Source organism: Phascolarctos cinereus, unplaced genomic scaffold (genome assembly GCF_003287225.1).
Source record: "Phascolarctos cinereus isolate Bilbo 61053 unplaced genomic scaffold, phaCin_HiC Scaffold_4;HRSCAF=312, whole genome shotgun sequence".
Lineage (NCBI taxonomy): Eukaryota > Metazoa > Chordata > Mammalia > Diprotodontia > Phascolarctidae > Phascolarctos > Phascolarctos cinereus.
In genome coordinates this window covers 596,763,196-596,779,478 of record NW_027555847.1, presented here as the reverse complement: position 1 = coordinate 596,779,478, position 16,283 = coordinate 596,763,196, and the positions used below count along the sequence as shown (strand labels likewise).

Sequence of the window (16,283 nt, the reverse complement as noted above, 5' to 3'; positions counted from 1 at the left end):
TAAAAAGTCAAGCATAGGACTGGGCTTCAGAAAGAGGAATGGGAGTTAAACACCAGTTGACTTAACTTGAAACAAAAGTCAACAGGTTTTGTCCTCTACGTTCAAGAATTTCTAACATAGAAAATCTCCAATGGAAGCCGTTGTAAGAGCATTTAATGACATATTATACACTAGAATTTAGAATTGGAAGGGATTTCTAATCTAACCAAGTCACTACAGAAATGAGGAAATTGAGGGGGAGAGGTGTTACGTGACAAGAACACTCCATGGGTATTAAGTAACAGAACTAGGATTTGACCCCAGTCCTCTACCTTTAAATTCATCCCTCTAATTCCAAATTTATCACTCTTTATTTGTGTGCCACTTGTACCTTCTAAAGAATTAAGAATATCCATCTTTAAAAACACAAGCTCTAAGCACGAAGAAGCACAGTTAACCTATACTTAGTAGGCACTTAAAAAAATGAAGAATTTAAATAAACAATCTAGTGAAAGCAGAGACAAGAAAAGACTTGGACACAGGAAATTCAGGGAATAGTTTAGTAGGTTATTTTGACAGGAGCATAGATTATGTGATTGGGGATAGTGAGACATAAAGCTGGTTCAGGCCAGACTGTTGGATGCCTTTAATTAGAGAAAGGGAAGGGAATACAAATTTATAGTCTTCTGTGTGCCAGGCACAGTGCCTTATAAGCACTTTACAAATATTATCTCATTTGATCCTCATAACATTCCTGTGAGGTAGGAACTATTATTATCTCCATTTTACAGTTGAGGAAACTAAGGCAAACAGAGGGTAAGTGACTTGCTCAGACCCACACAGCTATAGCATCTGAGACTGGATTTGAACTGAGGTTTTCCTCACTCCAGGCCCAATGTTCTATCTACTGCACCACCCAGCTATCTTTAAATTACCATCTGGACTTTATTTGATAACCAGCTGCTTTTCAGCAAGGAAAAAACGCTCCTTGAGGTCGGGAGTTTGTTTTTTGTTTTTATCACCAGCAACAGGCATATTATTTAATAGATGCTTTTTGAATAAGATTAGAGCTTTACATTAATCATTCTGACAGCGGTCTATCCACTAGAAGAGATTGGAGGCAGGGAGACCAGTTAAAATGTTACTGTACTCCAATACCCCTAAGGATATGTAAAGACAATCTCAACAAAGGCGTTAACAGTAGTCAGTTGAGAATCATTTATTAAACATTTACTAGGTCCCAAGGGCTGGGTTACAAAGCAAGGCAAAAACCTGGTCCTTGCGCCCTCAAAGAACTGACATCCTAACAGGAGATACGATACACCAAAAACTACACAAATAAGATGTATACAGTATAATGAACCATAAGAATCACAGAGAGAAAGGAGTGGGGGGGGGGGACCACCGAGAAAGATTTGCTACAGAAAGTGGGATTTGAACTGAATCTTGAAGAAAGCCAGAGAAGCCAGGAATGGAGGTGAGAAGGAAAAGGATTCCAGGTACTAGGGAAAAACTAATGAAAAGGCAAGGAAATGAAAAAGACTGATTAGAGAAACATTTCAGAGGTAGAATGAATAGATATTACATACAGGACAAAATGGCTCGGCCTTGGTCCAGTGAAGGGGCCTCAGATGCGCTTTCTGTGCCTCTGATTTCCCTACCCCAATGATCCTGGGCCCACCTCTGACCCAGCACCCCCATAAAATGAGGAGCTTTGAGTCTGCAGTGACCAAACCATGACCTTGTAATTCCAGGCAAGCTAGGAGGCTGGAGGACCCCAGTGACCTCTGCCCCTCCCCCCGCCTCCGCAAAAGAAGGGCCCTGCGCCCCCAGTGACCTAGGATAAGGCCTGCGTCCAGTCTCCCCCCGTCCCCCACCCCATCTTCACCATAACAGCAGAGACAGGCATGGGAAGAATGTCGGGCCCAGGTCCGAGATACGCCTGCTCAGAGAGCGCAGCTCGGGAATCAGGCTGACAGACAAGAGACGACACACGGCCCCAGGGCGGCTGCTCCGCGGGCGGCGAGCGAGGAAGAGTGAAGTGGCCAGTGTCGCCACCGTGTCTTCCTTGCCTGACAGCCGAAGAAAACAACCAACCCTGCACGGCCCCCCGCCACCCCGCTCCGGTCCTCCCCATCCGCCGGGGTGTCCATCACTCACCGCAGGCGCTGGCAAGAAAAAAAAAAAAGAGACGACGGAGGCGGGAAACCCGGGAGGACTTAACAGCTCAACTCTCCATCCCTCCGCTCTCGGGCTCCCTCAGCCCCAGCACCGACCGACGCGAGTCACGTGCCAAGCCCAAGCAAGTCAGCTGACCCCTCCGCTCCTGTGGACGCCACCGGCCCCGCCCGCGCACAGCACAGATCTGCGCCTGCGGCCGGGGGGAGGGGCGGGGCTTCAGGAGAACAAGGGGGCGGGAGTGGGTGGGAGGGAGAAAAAAGTGGGGAGGGGAAAACGGGGCGGGACAAAGGGACTAAGGACAAGGGGAGGGCGGTGCGTCGGGCTCTGCGGTCAGTCAGATGCCTCGTCCGCCCAGAGGGCCGTTGTGAAAACGACTCTCCTACTCCCTTGTAGGCTCGCTCCAGGCCCACCCCCTCTGCAGGCCTTGCTCTCGAGGGGATGCGGTCTCGGATCCTGCGCCGCCAACCGTCGTCGAAGCCTCGGGCCGGGCGGCGGGGGTCCCGCCATCCTCCACAACGGGGCATTTCCATCTTTAAGAAGCCCTGCCCCGAACTGAGCTCGCTTCTGCGCCTGGGAGGCAGCGAGGATGTTCTGGGCGGAAGAGGTCATGTTGCCCAAACACTATTTTTTGTTGTTGTTAACGGATGAAGAAACTGAGGCACCAAGGATAAGGGATCTGCTTATATGGACACCGGGCTGGTTGTTAGTGGCAGCGCCAGGGCCCTAGGGTCCTGAATCCCTCAGTCCATTCCACCATTCTGGCTATCTTTGTTACACTTACGTTATACAAAGACTAAAGTTCGTACTTTGTACAGCTAGATCCCAAGTGATGTAAGAAATGAATCCTCTGACATGGCATGTATTCTAATTTGCACTATCTGAAGTTATAATTTATATGTGAAACATGTAATGCAAATTTGATTAACACCACTTAAGAGGATTCATTCATTCTAATCAGGGCCCATCTGTAAAATTATAGGCAGCAGCATCTTGTAATAAGCCTAGCAGATTACACTTTACACAGACTTTTAGTAAATGCTTCTATTTTCAATGATGTGGTGTAAATGATCATGCTTTCTAAATGGATCTTAGTATGGGCAAGAATATCCTTTTGGGGGGGGCTAAACAATGGGGTTAAGTGGGTCACACAGCTCTAATAAGTGTTAGTTTCTGAGGCCGGATTTGAACTCCCAGGTCCTCCTGACTCCAGGGCCAGTGCTCTGTCCACTGTACCACCCCAGGAATTTCCCTTTTTTTTTTTTTTAAAGAAATGGTAAGTTCTTATTTCTACTTTACAACTCCACACCTCCACCTCAAAAAAATCTCTTGTTTCTTTCAAGGTTTAGCTCAGATTTTACCTCTTCTGTAAAGCCATTTCTGCCCCCACCTCCTCCTACTAATACCTCTTCTCCACCCTTTCCCCAGTTAGATTGTATTAAATATTCTCTGGGCTAACTACCCTAAAGTCAGACCTTTAGCTCTCCAGCTGGGATTCTTGGGGGTACCCCTGAGGGATTGGGGTGAATCTCTGAGGCACTTCCATTACATGTTATCTATACTCTCTAGGAAAGAGGCTCCCTGGCCTTTTTCTGCAGAAGAATTGTGTTAGTGGCACACTACATGCTCATAAGGACTAGGCTTAGTGACCAATCCCTCTTTTTCACTCTTCCCCTTGTTTGAAAATGTTGCTGGCCTAAGCAAATCAGCCAGGGTATATTTTGAATACCTGGTCTTTGTCCGCAATCCAGAGTAGTGCTGGGATTTCCTAGAAAGCATGAGCATTGACTGTCCTCTAAACTTGCTTCTCCAGTGCCACATAAGAGTCTCAAAAGGGTTGAGACATGACCATGTACAATCCCAATATACAGATGAAAGTTACAATTGTCCCCAAATACAAGGTTATGCAGATTCAACAAGGAATATTTTGCAAAATTTAGGGAAAATTACTGCATATTTGTACTCAAGTGCTTTTCTTGGTGCTCAAAATAGCCTCAATCAACAAAAGAACAAAGAAGATAAAAAGACAATCAGCTTCTTATCTTAGAATTCCTATAGAGCTGCTCAGACCCTGTGGGGCTCTTTCCTTAGGATTTAGGACCTGGAGCAAACTAGAAGTTACTCTCCCCCTTACCCTCAGATGAACAGATAAATCGCCCTGGGGCTGGCAAAGCAGCTCTGGGTCCTGGGGGGCTGGGCACTCCCTTTTCCATTAGTTCACTCTTTGCTGTGAACCCACATTCACAGAGGGGGGCCTAATTAATTCCAACAGAAAAGAAAACTAAACTTCATTTCAAAAGAAAAACAAGTCTCAACAAAAATCCTAGAGCAAGTGTGGACACTGTGATTAGGGAGGTTGACTAGAAGTCAGCCTCTCAGCCTCTGACAAGAAACCAACTGCCATGGGCAAATCCCTTCCACAATTCTCTCAGCACACAGAACCATCTATCTGTTGTCAACAAAATTTTCTGAGTGTCCCTTTCTACACAGGACAGAACCAAAATTTCTCTGCCTGTGATGAAAAAATCCCCATAGAGTTCCAAGAAATTTTCTTCTCAGTCCTTATTACAAAAAACACCCAAAATTTTCCCCCTGTGGATCTCTGCCACTAAAAAGGCACTCCTACTAGAATTCCAAACTTTCCTAATAACAGGACAAGTAGGCTCAGAGAAAACAGCAAACAAGGAAAAGGAATTAAGCACCAAAAGTTGATAACTAGAGTGAAGTTGAGTAGGCAAACCTAACTATAAAATTGCAGTGATAAGAATCTCACAATAAAGAAACAATCTGACTCTCTTTAAACACAGAAGGAAAGAAAAAAAGCATTTCTCAACTAGTTACTATCATTTTAAGTAATCCAAGTTTTATACTACTCATATTGGCCTCAGTATTCACTACTTATACAGCGTTCAGTAATACAACAAACATGAGTATTTAGACATTTAACATCAACAAATGCAAAAATCAACAAAGGTCTCAAAAGGAACTGACTTGTACATACTTCAAAAATGACTTACAGCCTAAAACAGAGGGGGTAAAAATTGCCAGTTCTTTAGGATAGCAAACTGGGGTATGTTATAATGAAAGATTTGGGTAGAGAATATCTCCAGAAGTGTCTATAAATGCAAAGGACCCAAATTTTATTCCAGATGAGATCCTGCCTGTAGCAAGTACTCTCTGGCTTTCCTCTTCCAAAGCCAGGTCAATTACATCTACCCCTCTGAGTTCTAAGGGGTATCCCTGAGGAGTTTGGGTATCTTTGCTAAACCATGGGTTCCACCCTCTATTCCAGTGCAGTTTCCTCACAGTTGGCAACCAGTGACTAGTGTCCCAGTTCCATTTAAACAACATCAATTAGCTTTTACAAAGGAATATTTACTTCAAAGATACTGTAAAAACAGAAGTAATTTCACTAATATCCCAAGGGGCATAGTCTCCCCTATACCATTTCAGTCTTTTGGGTCAAAGTAGGCTTAGTCTTAATACGGTTTTTACATAGCATTGGTTCCATTAAGTTCAAGGCCTAATGTGGCATTGCTGCTGGATGAGTCCTTGTCTCAGTTCCCATTGGCCTAGGCCTGACAGGAATGTGGAGAGAACCAGTTGTTAAATTTTCAATGTGACCATTTTATACTTTGGAAATTGGCAAAAGCTACAAGTTAGAGATTTATTATTTCTTCATTATCTAGGTTTAGGAAAATGATGGAGAAAATATTCAAAATATAGATTAAATTTAAAAGTGTGTTCTGCATGTAATCTCTGCCCTCTCATTCCAAACCAGTTGCTAAATATTTTAGCAGCATACACCTATGTTCCAAAGGTTGCTCCTTGAAGAGTTAGTGCTGGACAACATATGTACCTCAATGCAGAGGTACTAAGGCCTTCCCTCTTATAGCATTGTTTCTCTTCTGTGACCCAAATACTATCAAGCAGGTAAAAGTCAAAACCAAGAAAAGAGGCAGAGGTTTTGCGTTTTGAATTAGGCAATCAAAAAGGATCCTTCTCAGCACAAGTTAGCAGATCATTCAGTCTCAGAAGGTCTCTGTATGCTGGAAAATGTCTCCACAGTTCTTCTATTGCATACCATTACAACTCTATAGGAAGTAGGATTCCCCAGTTTCTTTTGTAAAGCGAATTGCATCAATGGCAAACATCTTATGCATAGTATTAAGGACTGGGCTCAGTGTCCAATCTCCCATTACATGCATATGTGTATATGTCTCTCCCTATAGAATGTAAGTTACTTGAAGGCAGGTACTATTTTAATTATGTCTTTGTGTTCAAGGGAACTTGCACCTTTTTTTCTTTTTGGATATTACCGCTGACTGATATAGGGAGCCCTTGATGAGGACATTCCTTTATATAATGCAAATGATACCTTCTTTGTGACTTAGAATCTCAGAATTATGCAAAAAACTACATAGGTTATCTCTGTCAGAAAGTCCCTTTTGCAGTGGTAGAGCCAAGATGGTGAAGAAAAGGTAGTGACTCACCTGAACTCTCCCCAAAACTCCTCCAAACACCTTTTACAAATGCAATAAAACAATTCCTGAAACGACAAAACCCACAAAAGGACAGGGTAAAATAATTTTCCAGCCAAAGACAATTTAGTAGATAGACAAGAAAGGTCTGTCATACCTGGGTGACAGTGGAGCACAGTCTAGCATAGGCCACACCAGCACAGGCCCACGCCCCAGCAAACCAGGAGCAGGCCTTGGAAGCCACTGAAATTGCAGTGGCAGCTCCTGGAGCTGTCAACCCACAGATGTAAGGCAGTTGAACAACTAATCAGAAAGAGATTACAGGGGGTCTCTTTGCTGACACTGGGGGCAGGACTCTGTTGCTTTGACCACACTCAGATCTGGGTCGAAATCCTTGGTGACAGTCTCAGGATGAGGAGGAGTACTAGCACATCAGAACTTGAAGTCATAGTGGAGCAGGAACCCTTGCCACAGTTCCAGGGCAGAAGAGTGCTTGTGGTCATTCACAGACCAGAGCACAGGCCAGGAGAGTCCTTCCTGTCCTTAGATCATACCATCTTAGAAGAACTGAAAATTTACAGATTCCTAGATATATCTCTGAAAACAGCTGCACAAAACCCCAACACTTGGAACAGTGCATCCTCCACCCTGGAGACAGAGCCCCACTTTAACAAAGAGTTGAAAGTCAAGAAATAGACTGGAAAAATGAGCAAACAATAGAAAAAAATTCTGACCATAGAAAGTTACTATAGTGACAAGAAAAATCAAAATACATGCCCAGAATTAGATAATAAAGTCAAAGCCCCAATATCCAAAGCCTCCAAGAATTCTGGAGATGGCTACAGGGAATTTTGACTCCAGGTCCTGGATCCTCTGAAAATACTTATGTTTTAGGTCCTCTTACCCAGGTCTAGCTTTGCATCTGTCCAAGCTTGTATTGTGGGCTCCCTTTGCATTTTAGATTCACCCAAATTTTATTGAATGTTTATATTTACTAATATCCATCCCAATCAACCTTGCTTTCAAGTTGCCTTCTCTGCAAAATTTTTTTTAACAGAGTATGTGTGGTCCATGTGCCGGTACACTAGTCTAAATCCTATATAATATAAATCTTTCAGAGCCTATAGGAGAGAGAGTCTCACTCTTTCCAGCTTGCTCTCCTCTGCCAATGATCAACTAAATTTCTTTCTAAAACTTTTTCAGGTTTTGGGGTTTGTTCTCATGAATGAGAAAAAGTAATACAGTCAATAATTTCAAGAAGAGAGCACTAAAAATAGAGAGGATCAGGAAAGATCTTGTTCAGGAAGTGCCACCTGACCTATGCTTTGAAGGAAGTTGGAATTTTACAAAGCAGAGATGAAGAAGGAGTATATTCCAGATGTGTAGAACCACTGTGCCAAAGTATGAAGGCAAGAGATGGAATGTTGTTTACAGGAAACAGCTACAGACCAGTTTTACTAGAATGGAGAATTGTGAAGGAAGGAAGGAAACAAGCATTCGTTGAGCACCTACTGTGTGCCAGGCACTGTGCCAAGCACTTTACAAATATTATCTCATTTGATCCTCACAACAATCCTGGTAGGTAGGTGCTATATTATGCCCATTTGTTTAGTCATTTCCCAATCAATAGGTGGATTTTCAGTTCTTGGCTACCACCAAAAAAAAGTACCTCACATGGAGCTTTCTTTATATCAATAACCCTCCTGGGCTATTTTTGCCCAGCAGTATTAACTATTCGCACATTTTGCCACTTTTGCTAATTTTCTGTTAGAGGTAATAAATACAATAGTTTCTTGATTTACCTCCCCCCACCACCTTCAGTCTCATTCCAGTCTAATTCATCCTTCATTTTATTGCCAGAATAGTCTTCTTGTTTATATATTGCCTTCATTTCAGAAAACATAACTATCTATTGAGTTATTTTTTGTAAAGAAGAATAAAAGAAAAGGTGGGGGGAAAGGCAGTTCATAAAAATTATTCAACATACAAACTTGGTTTAACCATTTATGCAATTTTCCACACCCATAGTCTCTCACCTCTGCAAACTACATCTCTTCTGCAGGGATAAGTTTAGTCATAAGTGAGTTTTTTGTTATTTTTCCCCCATTTATGTTGTTGAAATCATTGAGTATATAATTTCCCTGGTTCTGCTTATTTCACTTGTATCAGTTTGTCTTCCCATGTTTCTCTGAATTCTTTGCATCTGTTATTGCTTATGATGGACTAATTCCATTACATTCATGTAGCATTTTCCTTAACTATTCCCTAACAGGCATCTATTCTGTGTTTTGCTACCACGAAAAGTGCTAATATGAATATTTTGGGGTATATGTGACTTTTCTTTCTATTTTATTCTTCCTTGGAGAATATGCCTGTCAGTATGATTTCTGTATCAAAAGGTAGAAACATTTTAATTACTTTTTTTTAGCACAATTTAAAATTCCTTTCCAAAACATTGTGGTTTATTTTGTAATCTGCTATTTTTTAGAACTACTAGTTTCTTTGCTGATTCTCTGGGATTTTCCAAGTAAACCATCATGTAATCAACAGAGATTTTTTTGTGTGTGTGCTTTGCCAATATTTATGTCTTTAATTTCTTTCTCTTATCTCATTGCTATCACAAGCATTTCTAGAGAGACAGCATTGTGCAATTTTTAGGGGACTAGACTTTGAGTCAGGAAGACCTGGGTTCAAATTCTAACTCAATTAATGACTTTGTGACCTTGGGCAAATCATTACCATCTCTGTGTCTTAATATCCATATATGTAAAATGAGGGAATTGAACTTTTAGCAGCTCACTGTTATCTAGAGGATAAAATCCAAATGGTTAAGACTGGCATTCAAGACCTTTTCACAGACTGTCTGCGCACCACTGGTCATGGTGGTGCATGCCTATGATCTTTGCTGCTCCCTAGACTGAGTCTTGTGGGTTGCTTGAGCAGTGTAATTTTGCACCGTAGCAGGGCTAAAGCCAATCAGGTGTCCACACTAAGGCTGGTACCAATGTGGGCACTAGAACTCCTGGGAGTAGGGGACTACCAAGCTGCTTAAAGAGTAGAGAACAAGCTTAGAGAAGAAACAGAGCAAGCCAAAGCTTCATGCTAACCAATAGTGGGAGGGGGCCAAGAAGTGGCCACTACACTTCTATCTCGGGGTGATTGGAAGAAGCAATTCCAAAAAAATCCCAACAACAAGAAACCTCTACCTTTCCAGTTATCTCCTACTTTCCCATTTATGTATTCTATGTTACAGTTGCTCTTTTCTACTTAAAATCTCCCAAATACACCTTGAACTTTGTTGCTTCTGGGCCTTTCCTAATAAAAATCCCCACTTATCATTCTTGTCTTTGGCCTGGGGTTCCTTCTCCTTCCATCTCCAGTTATCTAAATCTTTTAATATCTAACCAAAATCCTTCTAAAGCTTCTATGATCAAGCTAACCAAATAATATTCTCTTACCTCTGGGCTCCTATTACCTTTGTTGTATATGCTATTTATATGGAACTCATACCAACTTTGTATTGTGGTTATTTGGATACTTTATTTCTCCAACCAGTTTATAAGTTGCTGAAAGCAAGAGTTTATCTTATACTTCATCTGAGGCTTTCCAAGTTTTGTAATCTTGCTCTATTTCCTCTATCAAAGATTCCTATTTCTTCTATTTCCATTGAAAACCTCATTATTCAAGGTCCAGATGGAATGAATGTCTTGGTACCTATAAAGCTTCCTTGATGATTTAGGCCAGAAAAGTTATGTCCTACTTCTACCTCCTATAACAATTTGTGCCTCCCTTCCAGCACTTTTCTAATACTACTTTGATTTATTTGTACAGCTTCTTTTTACCCTGACTATATTGTAAGCTCCTTATGTGTGTGAACTGTGCCTTTACTTGTCTTTGTAATTTCCTCAGTACTTAGGACAGTGCCTTCCATAGACACTCTGTGAATGTTTATCAAATTGAATTTTATTCTTTGTATTCTTCACAATGCCTTGCACACAAGTGCTCAGCAAATATTCGTTGAATGACAGATCCTGCTGCCACTCAGCTCTGTCACTGTACTTACAGGGAGCTGAAAGTCTTTGCTTAAAAGGAAGACTTCTATTTCTCATCAGCTATACACATCATGCTTGCCATTCAGCTACTCTTGTTTCCTAGACATCCATGGTTATGTCACAGTGCTTAAAGCTGAATTGCAGAGAAAGCTTAAAGTGCTTCTGTTCCCCTTGTTGCTTAAGATTATAATACTTACATTCACTATACAGCTATTACAATTTTTTAGATATCCTGGTGTTCCATAGCCTGAAGTACATATTAGACACCACACTCTTCATAGCCACAACAGATGGGAGCGGGGATAGAGGGGATGGAGAGAGAGAGAGAGAGAGAGAGAGAGAGAGAGAGAGAGAGAGAGAGAGAGAGAGAGAGAGAGAGAGAGAACTCTGTTGCTATAATATCCAGACCAACAGCTATTTCACTTAGAGACCATGCCTCTTCGACCATGCAAAAGCTTTCCAGGGGAAGAAAAGGGCTTAGGTCTGAAACTCCACCTGCAGGTGGTATACTCTTACCCTTAGTTGATGTTAACAGAAAGTATGCTACCATGGAACAGGGAATGTCTGTCAAGGTCATCTTAGAGACCTGGCAATAACATCTTGAGGTACACAGTATTAGGTTACAGTCAAAATGGATCATCAGAACCTTCCACATTATAGAGAAGCCTGTATCCCATGAGGTTACCATGTACACTGGATATTGCTTACCTCCCCTTTCTCTTTCTACATAAAGTGTACCTACTTAAGACCCAGAACACAATAGTGGGCACTCTGTATCACAGATTAAGAAGCCAAGGATGGAAATGAGAACAGAACCAATGTTTACATCCCAGATGTAGATGGCTATGGGGATAGAACTAAGGAAGCTCCAGCTATCTACTACTAAGGACACACTGCCTCTACAGTACATAGTAGATGTCCCTGAGCATGGCACAAAGCCTTTCTGGCTAGGTATTCCCAGCTGATTAATAAAAATACTAATAACTGATATTGTGCTTTACAGTGTGCAAAATGCCTTATATTCATTGTCCAACTTGAGCCTCATGACAACTCAGTATAACATATACTAGTGATATTACTATCTTTAACTTATAAATAACAAAACTAAGGCTTAAAGAGATTAAGTGACAATCTCATAACTAACAAGTGTCAAAGGCAGAACCAGGTCTTCCTGATTCTAGATCTAGTACTCTACTCACTATCCTGCTCTGACCAGACTGGGATTCAGGAGTCCAATATTAAGTCCATAACTGCAACTGGTGCAAGAGGACAAAGAGACCCACTAGAAACAATGACATTCCTATCACCACTAGCCACTCCCCCACAGCCATGGTAACATGTAAGGATAGATTTCATAATTGATCTACCTCTGTCTTGAAGACTATAGTAATATATTCATATTGGTTAACCACTTTCTTAAAAAAATGTATTGATTCCTTTTGTTTTTACATTGCAGTCATTTCCAGAAATATTCTTTCTCCAGTCCCACTTCTACCTCAACAGTGAGACTTCCCTTCTGGCAAAAATGAATAACAAACAAAAACCAGCTAAGCAAAACCAGCTGATATAGCAACTGTGCCCATACAATATTCCATAATCATCACCCTCTACCTCTCCAACAAACATGGGGGAGGTGGTTTATTTCCTTAAGATTAGTCATGAGAATTAATAGTATTAGGCTTAGTTTTGTTGTTATTTTCATTACATTACTGAAATTATAATGCATAGAATTTTCCTGGTTCTCCTTACTTCACTCTTGTGATGATTTCATACAAATGTTTCCATGTTCTCCTGTATGCCCCACGTTCTTATGGTGAAATAATGTTGCTTCATTCATAGACCACAATTTGTTCAGTCATTCTCCAACAGATAGATACCCACTTTGGTTTCACTTCTTCACTATCATACACACACACACACACACACACACACACACACACACAGACACACACACACACACACCCCATGAAGATTTTGATGTATATTGGATCTTTCTTTGACTGCCTTGAAGTATAGGCCAGGAGTAAGTCAATTCATTTTCCAGACTGTCATTTCTTCCCCTGGCTGAAACTGCCATTCATGCCACAAATAACCTGATAATTTTTGAAAGAGGTTGTAAGTCTTCTTGGTTTCCTGGGGCTAATCATCTTAGACCAAGGGCTACAATTTTTGGATAAGTTTTAGAAAAGCCTGCAGAAGAAGGTAGTACAATAATTTCTGGTTTTGACTATCTACTACCTACAAGCCAATGGTCAGATGGGGAGATAAACCACTAATATCAAACAACTTCCACAATGTTACACAGTGTACATACAAAGATGACCAGGTACTCTATCTGTCCATTTTGGAGTTTAGCAAGAACCATGAAATGTAATTGACCTTGGGGAATTTTCCAAGCTACACAGCTTGCTTCTTTTTGGTGCATGTGACAAAGGCCAGAGAGCTGCCTTCTTAGCTGGAAGAATAATCTTCAGACCACAGAGTTTGAGAGGGAGGCATCAGAACCAATTCCTGATTCCTCCCAGAAATCTCTCAAATAAAATATCCTAAAATAAAGCCTTCTGATCCTTAGCAAAATGATTCAGACATTTAGTGCTTTGGCTCTTACAAATTGGAATGTAGTCTGATTATATATTTGTCTTCTTTTATTTGTAATTCTCTGAGGTTCTCCTGTATTGCTTTACTTTCTTCTTCTGGACACACCAAAATGCAGAACTCAAAAATGTGCTTTCTCATCTGACCATAAGTACAAAGTCATGTGAATGACATTAAAATCTCTTTTGCCGTGGTGAAAAGCTCTGCAGAGTGACTAAAAGGAGGGACTGATCCATTTATTGCTAAGGACCATTCTCTTTCCCAGATGCTTTTACATTAAACCAAAAAAAATTCCCTTTTACTGAATATTTTCTTTCTTTTTTTTTTCAAGCCAGCAATAGAATTTTTAAGAAAATGATTGTCCCTCATACTTAACTTGTCTACTTGATATAAATGTTAATACTTGCTTTTTCTACTAAATATGTTAGGTTTCCATATTGCATTCTGGCTATTGGAAACCAGCAATCAGAATTTCAAGCATATTGTGAAAAGAGTGTTGGATCTGGAGTCTGGAAGAACAGAGTGCAAATCCTGCTTCAGACACCTGTGTAAGTCACTAAACTTCTCTTGGTCACAGTTTTCTTATCTATTAAAAAAAAAGTGGGGGATGATAATAGCACCCTCTTCATATGGTAGCTGTGAGGATCAAATGAGTTAACATATGTAAGGCACTTTGCAAACCTTAAAGTGGTATATAAATGTTAAGTATTATTATTAATTTCCACTTAGTATGTTCCTCTAAACATATCTCACTCAAAAATGCCAGATTTGTAATTTTGGTAGCTGACAAATTAGGCACTTGGAGCAGGTTCTAGTCTTGATAGAATTGGGATTAAAATTCAGATCTGTTGATGTTATAGAAGGAATAACTGTCTGGAACTTTGAAAAACAAGTAACTCACAAAGAGCCATCAGACAACAACACAGCAAAATACCTATGTATACCTTTCTTTATTCATATCTTTTACACATTCTGATGGTTTGGGATGTTCGTATTATTTGAAGTCCTTGTTGGTTTTTCACCCTTCCTCCGAATGTTTTCTATTGTGTAGATAAATAGTAGAGAGAACTAGATTAAACTAGAATTTTGTGCTTTAGATGTAGTTTAAGGGAATATTGGGTTAAAAGCAGTAAAAATAATTGTAGAAGATGAAAGAGTGAAATTAATAAATGTTATAGTGAGTTTGTCACGAGGTCTAATTTGCTCTCATAGATAAACTGAAAAACAAGTTAGGAAACATGACCTTTAGCCCACCAAAGGTGGGGTCTGAAGGAATAAGTCAGGGAAAACTACAACCACAGAACAACAGATTCAGAGCTGAAAGGGATCTTTACAGCCATCAAGTCCTACCTCTTTATTTTAAGGGTGAAGGAAGTGAAGCTGAGAAAGATGTATAAGTGACTTGCTCAGGGTCTGAAGCAGGATTTGAACCCAGTTCTTCCCTTTTCCAAGTCCAACAGGCTACCCCAAAACTGAAGGCATCTCCAGCTTGGTTCTTTGTGACCACTTGCTAACCTTTTTTGCAGTCACCATTCAAAGCCCCACAACCACCACCACTAGCATCACTGTTTCACACAAATGTCCCCTTATTTATTCACAACTCTGCCCTGGGCATCAGACTACATGTTGAAGATAGGAATCCATTGTAGCCAGCAGAGTTTGACATTTTCCCTTCCTGAGAAGTCAGTCATTCAAATATTACAACAGCACATGTGAGACATATCTTGCTTTGGGAAGTTTCAGCTAGTCTTCCCTTTCAACATGATAATTCATAGACCCCTGGAACCTTCAAGTTGAAAAAGATCTCAAAAATCATCTAAACCAACCCACACCAGTGAAGGAACCCTACAACAACACGCCAGCTCACACTTTATGTTACTCTAACCCAAGTCTCTGTCTCACTTCTTGGCCGCCAAACCATCATACTTCCGCTCTGGCCATCATCCCCACCTCTTCTCCAAAGTAACCTTGGATTCTGATAGGTGAGCTTTCACTTTGTCTTGAAGGCAACCAGGCTTCCATCTCACTCCCCAACCATGATCTCTTAACCACACCACCTCTACTCTGGCCAATCACATACCATCACCACCTAGCTTTTCCAGCTCTCTTTTATGTGTTGTCTTCCCTCATTAAATTGTAAACTTCTGGAAGGCAAGAACTATTTTAGCTTGTATTTGTAGCCCCAATACTTAGCCCAGTGCCTCAATCTATCTAGATATCATCTGTCTGTCTATCTGATTATCAAGTCTGTTTGAAATCCTCAAATAATGGCAAACTCACTATTTGTCAAAGCAGTCCATCCCACTTTTAGAAAATTCATTTTAGGGTTAGACCCCTCTCAGGTTACTTGTATCCATTTTGTATATATCTTAGATACATACTTACAGATACACATTTTTTTTTCCCATTAGAGTGTAAACTCATTGAAAGGACAGGGACTGTTTTCAGTTTTGTTTTTATATGCCTAGCTCTTAGCACAATGCCTGACACATAGCAGATAGTAGGCACTTAATAAATGCTTGTTGCTTGATTAATTCATGCCATTGTTCATGATGCATTTTATGTTCATCTCTAGGATAAGTTTCTTTACCTTTTTGTGACATGTGGCAGGGTTGTAAGACTGTATCAAAATATTCAATCTCTATTTGGGCATTTCTATAATTCTGGAACAATACTGCTTCTAGATGTTTATCAGAGTTCATCACTCCCTCAATAGGAATAAGACTTTCAGCCCAACTAGAAGTCAAAAATCCCTCAAAGATTTTTAGAGATGTTTGTTTTACAGTCTGATCAAGATTCCAAAGCTTGTAGGTTTATCTGGACCTATTCTGACAATAGTTTTTGGTATAGCTTGAATGAAAAAGTTAATTTCATAAGCATAAATCACCTTTTCCCAATCTTCAGTACTTTGAACTGCCTTGCCCATTACAAGCATTTTTTTCTTTGTAACAATGACTAGTAGCTGTCTTTTTTAATAGTCATCTTGCTGCTCTTCTTA

General features: G+C 40.6%; 1 protein-coding gene across 2 annotated transcripts in view; it reads right to left on the bottom strand.

Moving 5' to 3' along the window:
* ATP6V1C1 (ATPase H+ transporting V1 subunit C1) overlaps positions 1 to 6,691 on the bottom strand; it is a 65,697-nt gene extending 59,006 nt beyond the window's left edge. Inside the window, exon 1 of one of the 2 annotated variants that reach the window (XM_078153694.1) lies at positions 6,651 to 6,691. The gene's annotated coding sequence lies outside the window, so the exon portion shown is untranslated. Of the gene's footprint in view, positions 1 to 2,139; positions 2,295 to 6,650 lie in introns of those variants that run through there. The other variant, XM_020969689.2, reaches the window with a different exon arrangement.
* Between the last annotated feature and the right edge of the window lie 9,592 nt (positions 6,692 to 16,283).